We start from the raw sequence: 13,766 nt of genomic DNA on the forward strand, positions 1-13,766 counted from the left end.
TTTGTGCTAAATCTTTGTAACTAGTGTGTTTTATACTTATGACCCATCTTAATTTGAACACTAAATATTCAACATAAATACTGATGCTGTATTTAGTTTACTTTTGAAAAAAATAGATTCACTTACTCAAGTTGATTTCTTTTTTAAATTTTTTAATGATTTTTATTTTTTCCATTATAGTTGGTTTACAGTGTTCTGTCAATTTTCTACTATACAGCAAAGTGACCCAGTCTCTCTCTCTCTCTCTCACACACACACACACACACACACATTCTTTTTCTCACATTATCCTCCATCATGTTCCATCATAAGTGAATAGATATAGTTTCCTGTGCTATACAGCAGGATCTCATGGCTTATCCACTCTAAATGCAATAGTTTGCATCTAATAACCCCAGATTCCCAGGCCATCCCACTCCCTCCTCCTCCCCCTCCCCCTTGGCAACCGCAAGTCTGTTTTCCAAGTCCATGCATTTCTTTTCTGTGGAAAGGTTCATTTGTGCCATATATTAGATTCAAGATATAAGTAATATCATATGGTATTTGTTTACTCTTTCTGACTTCACTCAGTATGAGAGCCTCTAGTTCCATCCATGTTGCTGCAAATGGCATTATTTCATTCTTTTTATGGCTGAGTAGTATTCCATTGTGTATATATACCACATTAATCCATTCATCTATCAATAGACATGTTGTTTCCATGCCTTGGCTATTGTGAATAGTGCTGCAGTGCACATACGGGTGCATGTATCTTTTTCAAGGAAATTTTGCCCAAATATATGCCCAAAAGTGGGATTGTTGGGTCATAGGGTAGTTCTGTGTATAGTTTTCTGAGGTGCTTTCATACCGTTTTCAGTAGTGGTTGTACCAATTTACATTCCCACCAACAGTATAGGAGAGTTCCCTTTTCTCCACACCCTCTCTAGCATTTTTTATTTGTGGACTTATTCATTATGGTCATTCTAACAGGTGAGAGGTAGTACCTCATAGTAATTTTGATTTACATTTCTCTAATAATTGGTGATGATGAGCCTTTTTTCATGTGCCTGTTGCCCATCTGTATGTCTTCTTTGGAGAAATGTTTATTCAGAACTCAATCAACAATTTAACCCACCACCTAAATGAATTAGAAAAAGAACAGACGAAACCTAAAGGAAGGAAATAGACAAAACCTAAACGAACAAACAAAACCTAAAGGAAGGAAATCATGAAGATCAGAGAGAAATAAATGAAATAGATTCAGAAAACAATTGAAAAAAAATCAATAAAATGAAGAGCTGGTTCTTTAAAAAATTAAACAAAATTGGCAAACCCCTGGCCAGACTCACCAAAAAGAGAAGAAACCAAAATAAACAAAGTAAGAAATGAAAAAGGAAAAATCTCAATGGGTACTGCAGAAATACAAAAAATCCTAAGAGAATACCATGAACAATTATATGCCAACAAATTTGACAACCTAGAAGAAATGGACAACTTGTGTACACAACAATTCCCTTGTGTACAAATTCCAGTATATTTAGACTTTCTTTCTAATGTAGATGGAACACTGGCCATTGTGATAGATTTTTTTTTTACATGAGTCTGGAATTATTTTTGACTGATAAAAAAATGAACATACCTCTGACATCAATTCAGTTATTTAGGTTATTAATTCATGATATTTTAAAATAAATGTGGACGTTCTATAAGACAAAATATATCTAGAGTATTAAGGTAATGTTTTTCATATCGCATATCTCATTTAAACCGAAAGCAAAAACTTAGAATTTTTCATGGTAGAAATTTGTTAGATTTTGGAACTCCTAGGAAACTCATATTCTCTGCAAAACAGTTTGGTGGCTCATTGAAAATGTTTACTTTTTTAAGAGGTTCTTATAATTTTCTAACAAAATTTTCATGACTGAAATAATATATCTATATATATTTGCCATCTCTGTATCCATGATGGTTTTTTTTTTTTTTTTTTTTTTTTTTTTTTTTTAATGAGCCAGGTTGACTAGGCTAAGTCCCTGATTATTCAAACGTTAATTTAGTTATTGCTGTGGAGATATTCTGCATGTGTAATTAACAGCACGGATCAGTTGACTTTAACTAAGGAAAATTATCCTGGTGAACACTGCTGTGCCTGAATAAATCAGTTAGAAAGCCTTAACATATTGCTGAGGTTTTCCCAAGACAGATAAAGAGAGAACAAGGAAAAGAGACCTACAGAAATTCCACTGGAGATAATAGCTTTCACCTGTGCCTATAATTCTAAGTTCCAGTCTGCTTATGATCATCTTCCCTTTTGATTGCCTTGCCCTTTGGATTTGGACTTCTTTAGCCAGCTCTCATGACCAGATCACCTAAGGAAGTTTCTTAGTTCTTCTCTCACTCCCTTCCTCTGTCTCTCCCTACGTATGGGTATGTGTGTATGTATATATAGTTTGTGTATGTGTGTATGTGTATATACATGTGTATGTATATGCATATATATATACACACATATGTATTATATATACATACACAATATACATATGCATACATATATATCCTATAGCTTCTTTCTCTAGTTGACCATTGACACATTAAGAGTTTTTTTTTTTTAATTTTTTTCGGGAATGCACCATTTTTTCCATCTGTACCAAAGTCTGTACCTACTTTTTTTTCCCTTCTATTTTTATCTTTTTTTCAGTTTTAATGGTAGCTTCTGAAGCATCATTTGATCCTGCATCCAGCAACTGGTCTATTTTTTTAAACTAGAAAATAAACATATTTTAGCTAAAATAATGAGTATTTCAATTTAATTGTCAATTATAATTTACAATGGTAATACTGTAACTTATGCTGTGTTTATAAAATATTCAAATAAACACATTACAACAGTATATCACTGCCTGGAAAAACATCAGTTTAACTGAATTTACATTGACTAGTTTTATGCTATGTTTATATGCAATAACAGAAACAATGCAGGTCCACAATAATACAAAGCTAATATCTTATATGATTCAGTAGTTAGTGGGAAGTGTATTTCTAGCAAAACAATAAACTTTTGTTTAATGAGAATTTTTATGTTTCTTCAGCTTTTAAATTTAAATAAACCTAAATTAATAATTTTATTCCTCCATCACAGTAGTTACACTTCATTTGCTCAACTAACAATAATACATGCTAACTACTGAATTGGATAACACAGACATAGAGGATAAAATTGATTTATTATGATAATACTTGATATTTTAACAACTGATTCAGGTTTTTCTCCCAACTTTGTAAGCAACAGTTATTAGTATTGTTAAAAGCATGCAATCTGGACTCTGACTTCCTAGGACCAAATCCAGACTCCAGCTATTAGGTAAAATTATGAAAATTATGACTAATACAACTGCTACTGTTACATACTGTACTGATGTATCCCTGGTAAGTGTACTAAGACCAGTCAGTTCAAAGAAAGATAAACTGTAATGTTATATCAGAGAGCTCAAATGTTCCCAATATAGGAAAAAAAAACCACTATTCCTTAAAAATATCCATGTGAGGGTTTTCCTGTGTGGCTCAGTGAGTTAAGTATCCGCGTTGTCACTGATGTGGCTCTGGTTACTGCTGTGGCGTGGGTTCGATTCCTGGCCTAGGGACTTCTGCATACCTTGGGTGCAATAAAAAAAAAATCCATATTATACAAATGAAAAATCATTAGAGTGATGTCAGGAATTCTCAATTAGTCCTTATTTCAACTCAGTCTTATTTAGAATCATAATAGGATTTTATTTTTCTGAGTGAAATCAACAATCTAATTCTAAAATTAATTTAAGAAGCAAAAGCAAAATCAAAGAAATACAAAGAGGGAGTTCCCGTATTGGCACAGCAGAAATGAATCTGACTAGGAACCATGAGGTTGCAGGTTCGATCCTGGCCTGGCTTAATGGGTTAAGGATCCGGCGTTGCCATGAGTTGTGGTGTAGGTTGCAGATGCATCTTGGATCCCTTGTTGCTGTGGCTCTGGCGTAGGCTGACAGCAACAGCTCCATTTGAACCCCTAGCCTGGGAACCTCCATGTGCCATGGGTGTGGCCCAAAAAAGACAACGAAGTACAAAGACAAGTTGGCAGGAGTAGAAATAAAGAGGAGTGATCTGGAAGATAAATATGTTAAGATTGAATGATTAAAATAAAAAATGGATCATTGGGTCAGTGAACTCGCTTCATACATCCTGAAACACATACATGGATGTGTAAAAATTTTATATATATATATATATATATATATATATATATATATAGAGAGAGAGAGAGAGAGAGAGAGATAGTAATATTATGATTGACTTTATGTGAATAAATTTTGATAGTTGAAATGGACATATTCCTAGAAAGACGCTACCAAATCTCACTGAAGAAGAAATTTGATAAACTAAATATCCTTATATATATTATAAAATTAAATTTATAATTTAAAATCTCTCCATAGAAGAGACTTGTGGCTGCCTGATGGGAGGGGGAGGGAGTGGGAGGGATCGGGAGCTTGGGCTTATCAGACACAACTTAGAATAGATTTACAAGGAGATCCTGCTGAATAGCATTGAGAACTATGTCTAGATACTCATGTTGCAACAGAACAAAGGGTGGGGGAAAAATGTAATTGTAATGTATACATGTAAGGATAACCTGACCTCCTTGCTGTACAGTGGGAAAATAAAAAAATAAATAAATAAATAAAATAAAATAAAATCTCTCCATAAAGAGAGCCACTACCCAGATTGTTTCAGTTTTGAGATATAACAAATATTTCAGGGGAAAAACACATACACAAAAAAATCTTCCAAAAAATAGAAAGGAACACTTTCTCGAATCATGTAATAAGTAGCTTCATCTTAATACCAAAATTAGACAAAAATATCATAGGCAAACTGCAGACTGATATCCCTCATGAATATAATTATGAATATTCTTAACAAAGTATTAATGGAACTTCCCTTGTGGCTCAGTGGGTTAAGGATCCGGTGTCACTTCTGTGGCTCTGGTTACTGCAATGGCATGGGTTCATTCCCTAGCCCAAGGAACTTCCACATGCTGTGGGTGTGGTCCAAAAAAGTGTTAGTAAGCAAAATATAGGAATTTATAAAGAGAATCATATATTATAATCAAGTATCTTATATACTAAGAATGCAAGGTACATTCAACACTCAAAAAATAATTGCTTTTCATTATGTGAGCAAAGAAACAATTTATGACTATTTCACTATAGAGAAAAAAATAATTAACAAAATTCAAAAGCAGTTTGGTCATTTTTGGAAAATTAACCTAGCTATATACTTATACATTTTTGAATGTTTTCTATAATTTTTAACAATACAGTAATACATAAGATTACCAAAAAAAAAAAAAAAGATTGATGGCCATAGAGTTGACATATATGGAAATTTTAGGTATGAGTCTTTGCTCTCATACTTGGTTTCTCAACTGTAAAATTGTTCTCAGAGGTACTCAAACACTCAGAACGTACTGAAGTTTTTCTTCTTGGAGAATATATTGAGTTTGGTATAACATGTCGAACCTGAGGTAGCTGTGGAGAGGTAAGTCTTTGGGATATTAGAGATGTAGAACTCAGAAGATGCTTGAAATGGGGATATAAGTATGATATATATCATTATATAAATGGTATGTTAAAAAAATTATTGTGATTTCAATTGGCTGGGAAAAAGGACTTAGAATAGAAGAAAAGAAAATCTGGATGTGAATCATTGAAATGACCACGAGTATAAGAAATATAACAAAGTAAAAAAACAAAAAAACTAAGGAATATTGAAATCAATAGAAAAATTATTTTAATCTCTTAAAGTCTATCTAATAAGTAGAACAGTTCAAGGGAATGACAAAACAAATATTATTAATGCTGAAAAATGTCAAGTGAAATAATAAATATATATAGGATATGATTATGTAGAAAGCAGTGAAATTTAAGCCCATCTATTTCAGTGGAGAGGTATTCAGTTTCGGATTCATTGAGGAGTGAGAGAATAAGACATAATGGAAGTAGCAGTGGTTAATAAACATCTCAATAGCTAGATTTTAAGTGAAAGTTGAACAAATAAGTATGATAAAGATAATATGTACAGCAAGTTAATCTTTTCTTTAAAAAATTTGTTGTTGCTATGAAGGTAAACTTAATAAGGTAAGTTCATATTAATATTATTTCTTTAAACATCCTCTTTGAAACTTCCTTTTTCTTTTTTTTCTTTTTTTTTTTTTTTTTTTTTTGTCTAAAAAGGGCCACACCTGCGGCATATGGAGGTTCCCAGGCTAGGCATCACATCGGAGCTGTAGCTGCTGGCCTACACCACAGCCACAGCAATATGGGATCTGAGCCACACCTGTAACCTATAGCACAGCTCACAGCAATGCTGGATCCTTAATCCACTGAGCAAGGCCAGGATCGAACCTGTGTCCTCATGGATGCTAGTCAGATTCATTTCCTCTGAACCATGATGGGAACTTCTGAAACTTTCTTATAGCAACAAGTAAAGGAAGAAATAAGGAAGAAAGGAAGGGGTGCAATAATTTTAATCTCTTGATAAACTGAAAACAAGCTGTCATCTAAAATCATAGTCTTATTTGTTGTATGTGCCATCTATGAGAATAGATGGATCAAAATAAAATAGACACTGAGGTAGGACCCATACCTCCTCAGAGCTTGAAAGAGTAAAGTGAATTATTATGCAAATTAATGTCAACAAAAATAAATATATATCCAAAGATTATTAAAACAGTTATGGAGGAGTTCCCACCATGGTGCAGTGAGTTAAGAATCCAACTGCAGCGGCTCAGGTCTCTGGGGAGGTTCAGGTTTGATCCCAAGCCTGGTGCAGTGGATTAAACAATTTGGCACTGCCGTAGCTGCAGTGTAGGTTGCATCTGTGGCTCAGAGTCAGTCCCTGGCCCAGGAACTTCCATTTACTGTAGGTGCTGCCAATAAAACAAACAGAAAAAACAAAAAGCCCAGTTCATGGAGCATGGACAAGACCCAATGCAGAGACCTACTTCAACATAAATGAATGAATGGGAAGGGAGATAATAGCATGTTTAATAGTTTCTGACTTGGGCTTCCAGATTTCCCTGAAGTAAAGAGAGGAGAGAGAGGACAGCAATGGCCATATGATAGCATCCAGTATTTGTGGGTACAGGAAGCTTTTCCAGAACCACAGTTAACACTTGAATACTAAAAATTGAGTAATGATGTACTGCAAGGGCAAAGGACATACTGTTTGGTGAGAAGTTTTGGGGTACAATAAATGTGAATTGAAACATTCACACTTCCCATTCTTCATCATGATAGTTTTGAGGAAAACTTTCCTCATCCAAAAAATGATGACAAAAGAACTTTCAAGAAACTGATCCAGGAGTTCCTGTTGTGGCTCAGTGGTTAACAAACCCGATTAGGAACCATGAGGTTGCAGGTTTGATCCCTGGCCTCGCTCAGTGGGTTAAGGATCCAGCGTACCTGTGGTGTAGGCTGCAGACTCAGCTCGGATCCTGCATTGCTGTAGCTCTGGCATAGGCCAGAGGCTACAGCTCTGATTAGACCCCTAGCCTGGGAACCTCTCTAAGCCACAGGTGTGGCCCTAGAAAAGACAAAAAGACGAAAAAAAAAAAAAAGAAAAAGAAACTGATCCAATGATGTTAAGGGAAAAAAGCAGGAACAAGCATTTCAAATGGAAGATGAGAAATAATTTTCTATTATGATTTTCAGTGATAGAGGAACAGAGTTCATAGAAAACGTCTCTAAAAGTTTCAAAGAAATTCTAGACTTAATTTTTTTTCAAAAAAGAGTTACATGACATACAAATGATATTCTGAGAAAACAGAGGTTAAAAGAAGTAGAGGTGGAAATATAAATATTTATATAAAAATTAAAATATTAAGAGCTGAATGGCAAATTAGGAGCAATAAAGCAAAGATAACCATAAATACAGTCACAATTATTGAGGAAAGAACAGAGGAAATTATAAGAAGAAAACTTTGGAAATTTACAATTACAGGGATATTAAATATAACAATCAAAAAAACAATGAGTCACAGAGGAAATCAAAACATAAATTAGAAATACCTTGAGATGAACAGAAAAAAAAACAACATGCCGAAAGTTATTAAATGCACCTAAAGTAGTACTAATAAGGGAATTTATCTGTAACTAGCTATATTAAAGAAAATAGATAAATCAGTAATGTAAAAGTCCATGTTAATAAGCTAGAAAAACAAAATCAGACTAGGCTTAAAATAAATAGAAGGAGTTAATAAAGATCAAAACAAACAAAAATAATGACAGAATAGAACCACAGTAAAGATATCAAGAAAGCAAAAGTTACATAGAAAAGCCTTTAATTAACTGGTAAACATTTCTGTATTTCAAAGAATGGGATAATTTGCAGATGTAGGTGTACCTACATGTTTGGTGGTTGAATGAATATATTTCTTACAACCCCATATAGCTATATAAAATATAATGTTAAATAATCAAATGCCAACAGGAGAGCCATATGGGATGTGGACCAGGATGATACATGAAGATTTGAGGAGAGTGGCTAAGCATCATAGCCTTTGCATTTTGTAATTCAGGGACTGCAGAGTGTAGTAGCATTTTTAGGCAGGCAGGTTACTGAGCACAGATATGTAGCATATATTCTGTTGTGGGATTTTTTTCCCCTCATTAATAAGACTACTCTAGTATGAGCACAGAAAAACCAGGTATTTGTTTTCCAAAATGTCTTTTCCTTTAAAAAATGTACTTATTTTGGGTCATAAAGGTAAGATGAAAGGATTAATAGATTTTTGTTATTGAGGAACTGAGACTCAAAGATATCAACTTGTAGAAGGCATAGCTAATAAGTGATAGGGCTGACATGTGAACGTAGAGACAGCTTGACACAAGGAAAAACTGTATAAAGACTTCACCACTATTTCTCCCATGGGAAAACTGACATGGATTAACATGGAAGCTGCTGCTCAGATTTCCTCATCCTGTTTCTTTCTCTGTTTAAGAACACAGGCAGGTAATTGTTTTGATAGGATCTCTCATGTTGAGTGTAGAAAACACTTATCTTTATGATGGTGCCCATACAGTGATTCACCCATGCTTGTCCAAGGCCACTTGAGAGTCATGATACAGAACTATAAGGCATAGAAGTAATTTTTTTGAGAAACAAAGCAGAAACATGTGAGTGAACACACTATATAGGCGTGTCAAAGGATCAGGGATGGCAGATGTGCACAACAGACTATTAAAACTACCTTTGGAGTTCTAAAGTGTGTTGTAACAGATACATTATTTTATTTGAATAAGATAAGGGAAACAAACCCTACACCCAAAGAGATTAATCTTCCAATACGGCAGCTATAAATATGTTTGTATTTTACATTGTTTTATGTAACACTGTTACAACATTAAAATCATAAGCAGTAGACTGTAGTTCTTGAACAATCATTAATACATTGCTTATGAGAAATAATTAGCTTATTCAGTTTTGTATTAAAATAATTAGTTAATAATGGAGATTTCCAGTAAATTGTCTTGACATTGTAATTGGTACATGTAAGTATACATCATTCTGTAAAGCTCTGCTAAAAAAAGCCTGAAGAGTAAAGGTTTACAACTTGCCCATGATGTTATTTATGGGTGGATTGTTTATATTCCAGCAGAAGAAAATTACAAATCTTTCAGCAGATATCTAGACCAATTCTATTTTTATCCTCCTGTTTGTAACTCCGCATTGGGCATATTTGATTCTGATGTTTTGATAAATTTTTTAGAACCTGACATGAATATTCACCTAATTAGATAATTAAATGTGTACCTGGTCATTTTGGTGCAAAATTTCCTGTGCTTCTTTATATGCTCACTTTATTGCTATCTTTTATTCTTTCTGAGAGTTAAAGTAATTATAGGATAAAGAATTGTGACGGATTGAAATGAGTGAATAGGACCTCAACAGAAATAGATTGAAGAAAAAAATCATTAGGTACAGTATTTGTGTGCCAAATATTCTAGTGCCCAAAGTATATTGATCTTAAAATTTTATGTAATAAATACTATCAAAACTCAATATATTATATTTAGAGGGGTAGTTCTATGATGAAATTATATCTAGTCATCAGTTGCTAATTGTATCATTAACACAGAAAAATAGCCTTAATATTTTCCCAGGGTTATTGAGATACAATTCACATTTCACATATAACATTATAAGTTTATAATATATAACATGTTGATTTAATATTGTGAAAGATTATCAGAGAAGCATTGCCTAATATTCCAACACCTCATATAGTTAGCATTTCTTTTTTTGTTTTGTGGTGATAACATTCAAGATCTCTTCTGTTAGAAACTTCCAGGTATGTAATAATAGTATTGTAATTTATAATCACCATCATGATATATTAGATCTCTAGAGCCTATTTGTCTTATCTAGAAGTTTGTAGCCTTTGACTAACTTCTTATTTCTCTTACACCCCAACCCATGGCACCCCCCACTCTACTTTCTGATTCTACTGAATTTGTCTTGTTTTTTAATCCCACATATAAGAACATACAGTGTTTGTCCTTCTATGTATGAGTAATATGCTTGAGGTCCATCCATGTTGTCACAAATGACAGGATTTCCTTCTTCACATGGCTGAATAATATTCCATTGTTTGTGTGCATGTGTATATATATGTGTGTGTGTGTGTATATATATATATATATATATGTGTGTGTGTGTGTGTGTGTATCTTATTTATCCATTCATCTGTATCTGTAGATAAATATGTAGGTTGTTTCCATATTTTCGCTATTATAAATAAAGTTGCCATCAACATGGAAGTGCAATATCTCTCTTAGACTCAGATAGTAATTTTGTTTCCTTCTGATAAATACCCAGAAGTAGGCCTGCTGGATCATATGATGGTTTTATTTTATTCATTTATTTTTAGAAGCTGTTACACTATTTTCCATAGGGGTTGAATCAATTTTACATTCCCATCAATGGTGCACACAAATTGCCTTTTCACTACATCCTTGCCAATATATGTCTTTGGGTTTTTTTGTGAGCTCCATTCTAATCAGCGTAGGTTTATAACTCATTTTTGGTTTTTAGCAATATTTTCCTGATGATTAGTGATGCTGAGTGTCACTTTACATAAATATTGGCTATTTTCATGCTTTCTTGGGAAAAAAAAATGTATTCAATGTCTCTGCCCATTTAAAAAATATCACTATTTGATTTTGAGTGGTATGAGTTCCTTATATATTTTGGATATTAACCCTTTATCAGATTTGTGATTTTCAAACATTATCTCCCATGCTGTAGATTGCCTTTTCATTTTGTTAATTGCTTTCCATGTGTGTACTTTTGGTGTTACATCCAAAAAATTGGATGCTAAGAACGATATCAAGGAGTTTTTGCCTTGTTTTACAGTATGAGTTTTACAAAGTCAGTTTTCATGTTTGTCTTTAATCTAATTCAAGCTAATTTTTGAGTGGTGTGAAATAAGAGTCTAATTTCCATTGACTTCTAAAATTACCTAGCTTCTCAGCATCATTTATTGAAGACACTATCATTTCCCTATTGAGTATTCTTGGTTCCCTTATCAAATATTCATTAACTGTATATGCAGGAGTATAATTTTGAAATTTGTTCAGCTCTCTTGGTCTATGTATCTATTTTATGTCAGTATCATACAGTTTAAGTTACTGTAGTTTTGTAATATAGTTTGAAATCAGGAAGTGTGATCTTCAGCTTTTTGTTTTTCTCAGTGTTGCTTTGGCTATACAGGCTCTTTTGTTATCCAATACAAATTTTAGATTTTGTTTTCAGTTACTTTGAAAAATGTCATAGGAATTTCAATAAGAATCACATTAAATGTGTAGTTGACTTTGGATAGTTTGAATATTTTAATAATGTTATTTCTCCAATTCATGTGCATAGAGTAAGATTTTCATTTCTTTCTTCTTACACAGTTTTAAAGATTTCAATTTACAGAACTTTCACCACCATTGTTAAATGTGTCCTTAAGTATTTTATTTTTTTATGCTATTGTGAATGGAGTTGTTTTATTTATTTCTTTTTCAAATATTTATTTTTTGTATATTGAAATTCAACTGATTTTTGTTTCTTTTTATCCTGCGACTATATTGAATTCGTCTATTAATTTCAACAGTTTTTGGTGGATCTTTAGGATTTATATATATATATATATATATATATATATATATATATATATATACACATATAAGATCATATTACTTGCAAACAAACAATTTTACTTATTTTCTTCTTATTTCAGTACCTTTTATTTTTTTTTTCTTGTCTGGTTCTCTGGCTGGGACTTCCAGTACTATGTTGAAACTACAATTAAGAGTGGGCACCCTTTTCTTGTTCTTGATCTTAGAGGAAAAGCTTTTAACTTTTCAGCATTACCTATAATGTTAGCAATGGGCATGTCATATATGGCTTTTATTATGTTGAGGTACCTTTCTCTCTATTCAGTTTATTGAGAGTTTTTTCATGAAAAGATATTGAATTTTCTCAAATGTGTTTTTGACAAAAATTGGAAGTTATGATTTTTTTTTTCTTTCATTCTTTATCGTGGTGTATAACATTTTTCAGATTACTTATGTTGAATCATCCTTGCATCCCAGGATAAATTCTGCTTTATCATGGTGTATGATCTTTTAATGTGCTATTGAATTTGATTTGTTAATATTTTTCAATATTTTTGCATTTATATTCACATGTAATATTGGCTTATAATTTTATTTTCCCATAGAGTTCTCATCTGGCTCTAATACCAGGATAATACTGGTTGTGTAAAATTATTTCAAGGATATTCCTTCTTCCTCATTTCTTGGGGAGAGTTTGAGAATCATTGGTGTTAATCCTTCAGATGTTTGGTTGAATTCACTAGGGAACAATCCAGTCCTTAGCTTTTCTTTTCTGGACTTTACATTACTGATTTGTTCTCTTTAGTAATTATTAGTATGTTCAAATTTTTCATTTCTTCATCATCCAGTTTTTATAGGTTGTATGTTTCCAGCAATCTAAGCACTTATTCTAGGTTACCTAATCTGCTGGCCTATAATTGTTTTTAATAATCTCTTTGATTATATTTTTGTGGTATTAGTTGTAATGTTTTCTCTTTCATTTCTAATTTTATTTATTTGTTTTTAATTTTTTTAGTATACCTAAAAGTTTGTTTTGAATTATTTTATGTTTTTAGAAAAGCAAACCTTAATTTTATTGATCTCATATTTTTTGATCTCTAGTAATTTATTTTTATTATCTTTGTAATTTCCTTTTTTTGATAAATTTGGGATTAGCTTATTCTTTTTCTAGTTCATTAAGATATAATGTTAAGTTGTTTGAGATCTTTCTTTTTTCTTACTGTAAACTTTAATTGCTATTAATTTTTCACTTAGATCTGTTTTTGCTTCAGGAGTTCCTGCTCTGGCACTGTGGATTAAAGAGCCACTCTTGTCTTTGTGGTGATGGGGTTCAATCCTGGCTGGGTGGAGGGAATTAAGGATCTGGCATTGCCACAGCTGTGGTGTAAATTGAAGCTGTGGCTGAGATTTGATCCCTGACATGGAACTTCTATATGCCACAAGTGTAGCCAACAAACAAACAAACAAAAAAACAAACAAACAAAAAACCCTGCTATTGTTTTCTCATAGGATTTGGTATGTTGTGTTTCAATTTTCATTTGTTTCAATATATTACTTGACTTTTCCTATTTTCTTTGAAATATTGGTTGTCAG

Source organism: Sus scrofa, chromosome 10, assembly GCF_000003025.6.
Source record: "Sus scrofa isolate TJ Tabasco breed Duroc chromosome 10, Sscrofa11.1, whole genome shotgun sequence".
Classification (NCBI taxonomy): domain Eukaryota; kingdom Metazoa; phylum Chordata; class Mammalia; order Artiodactyla; family Suidae; genus Sus; species Sus scrofa.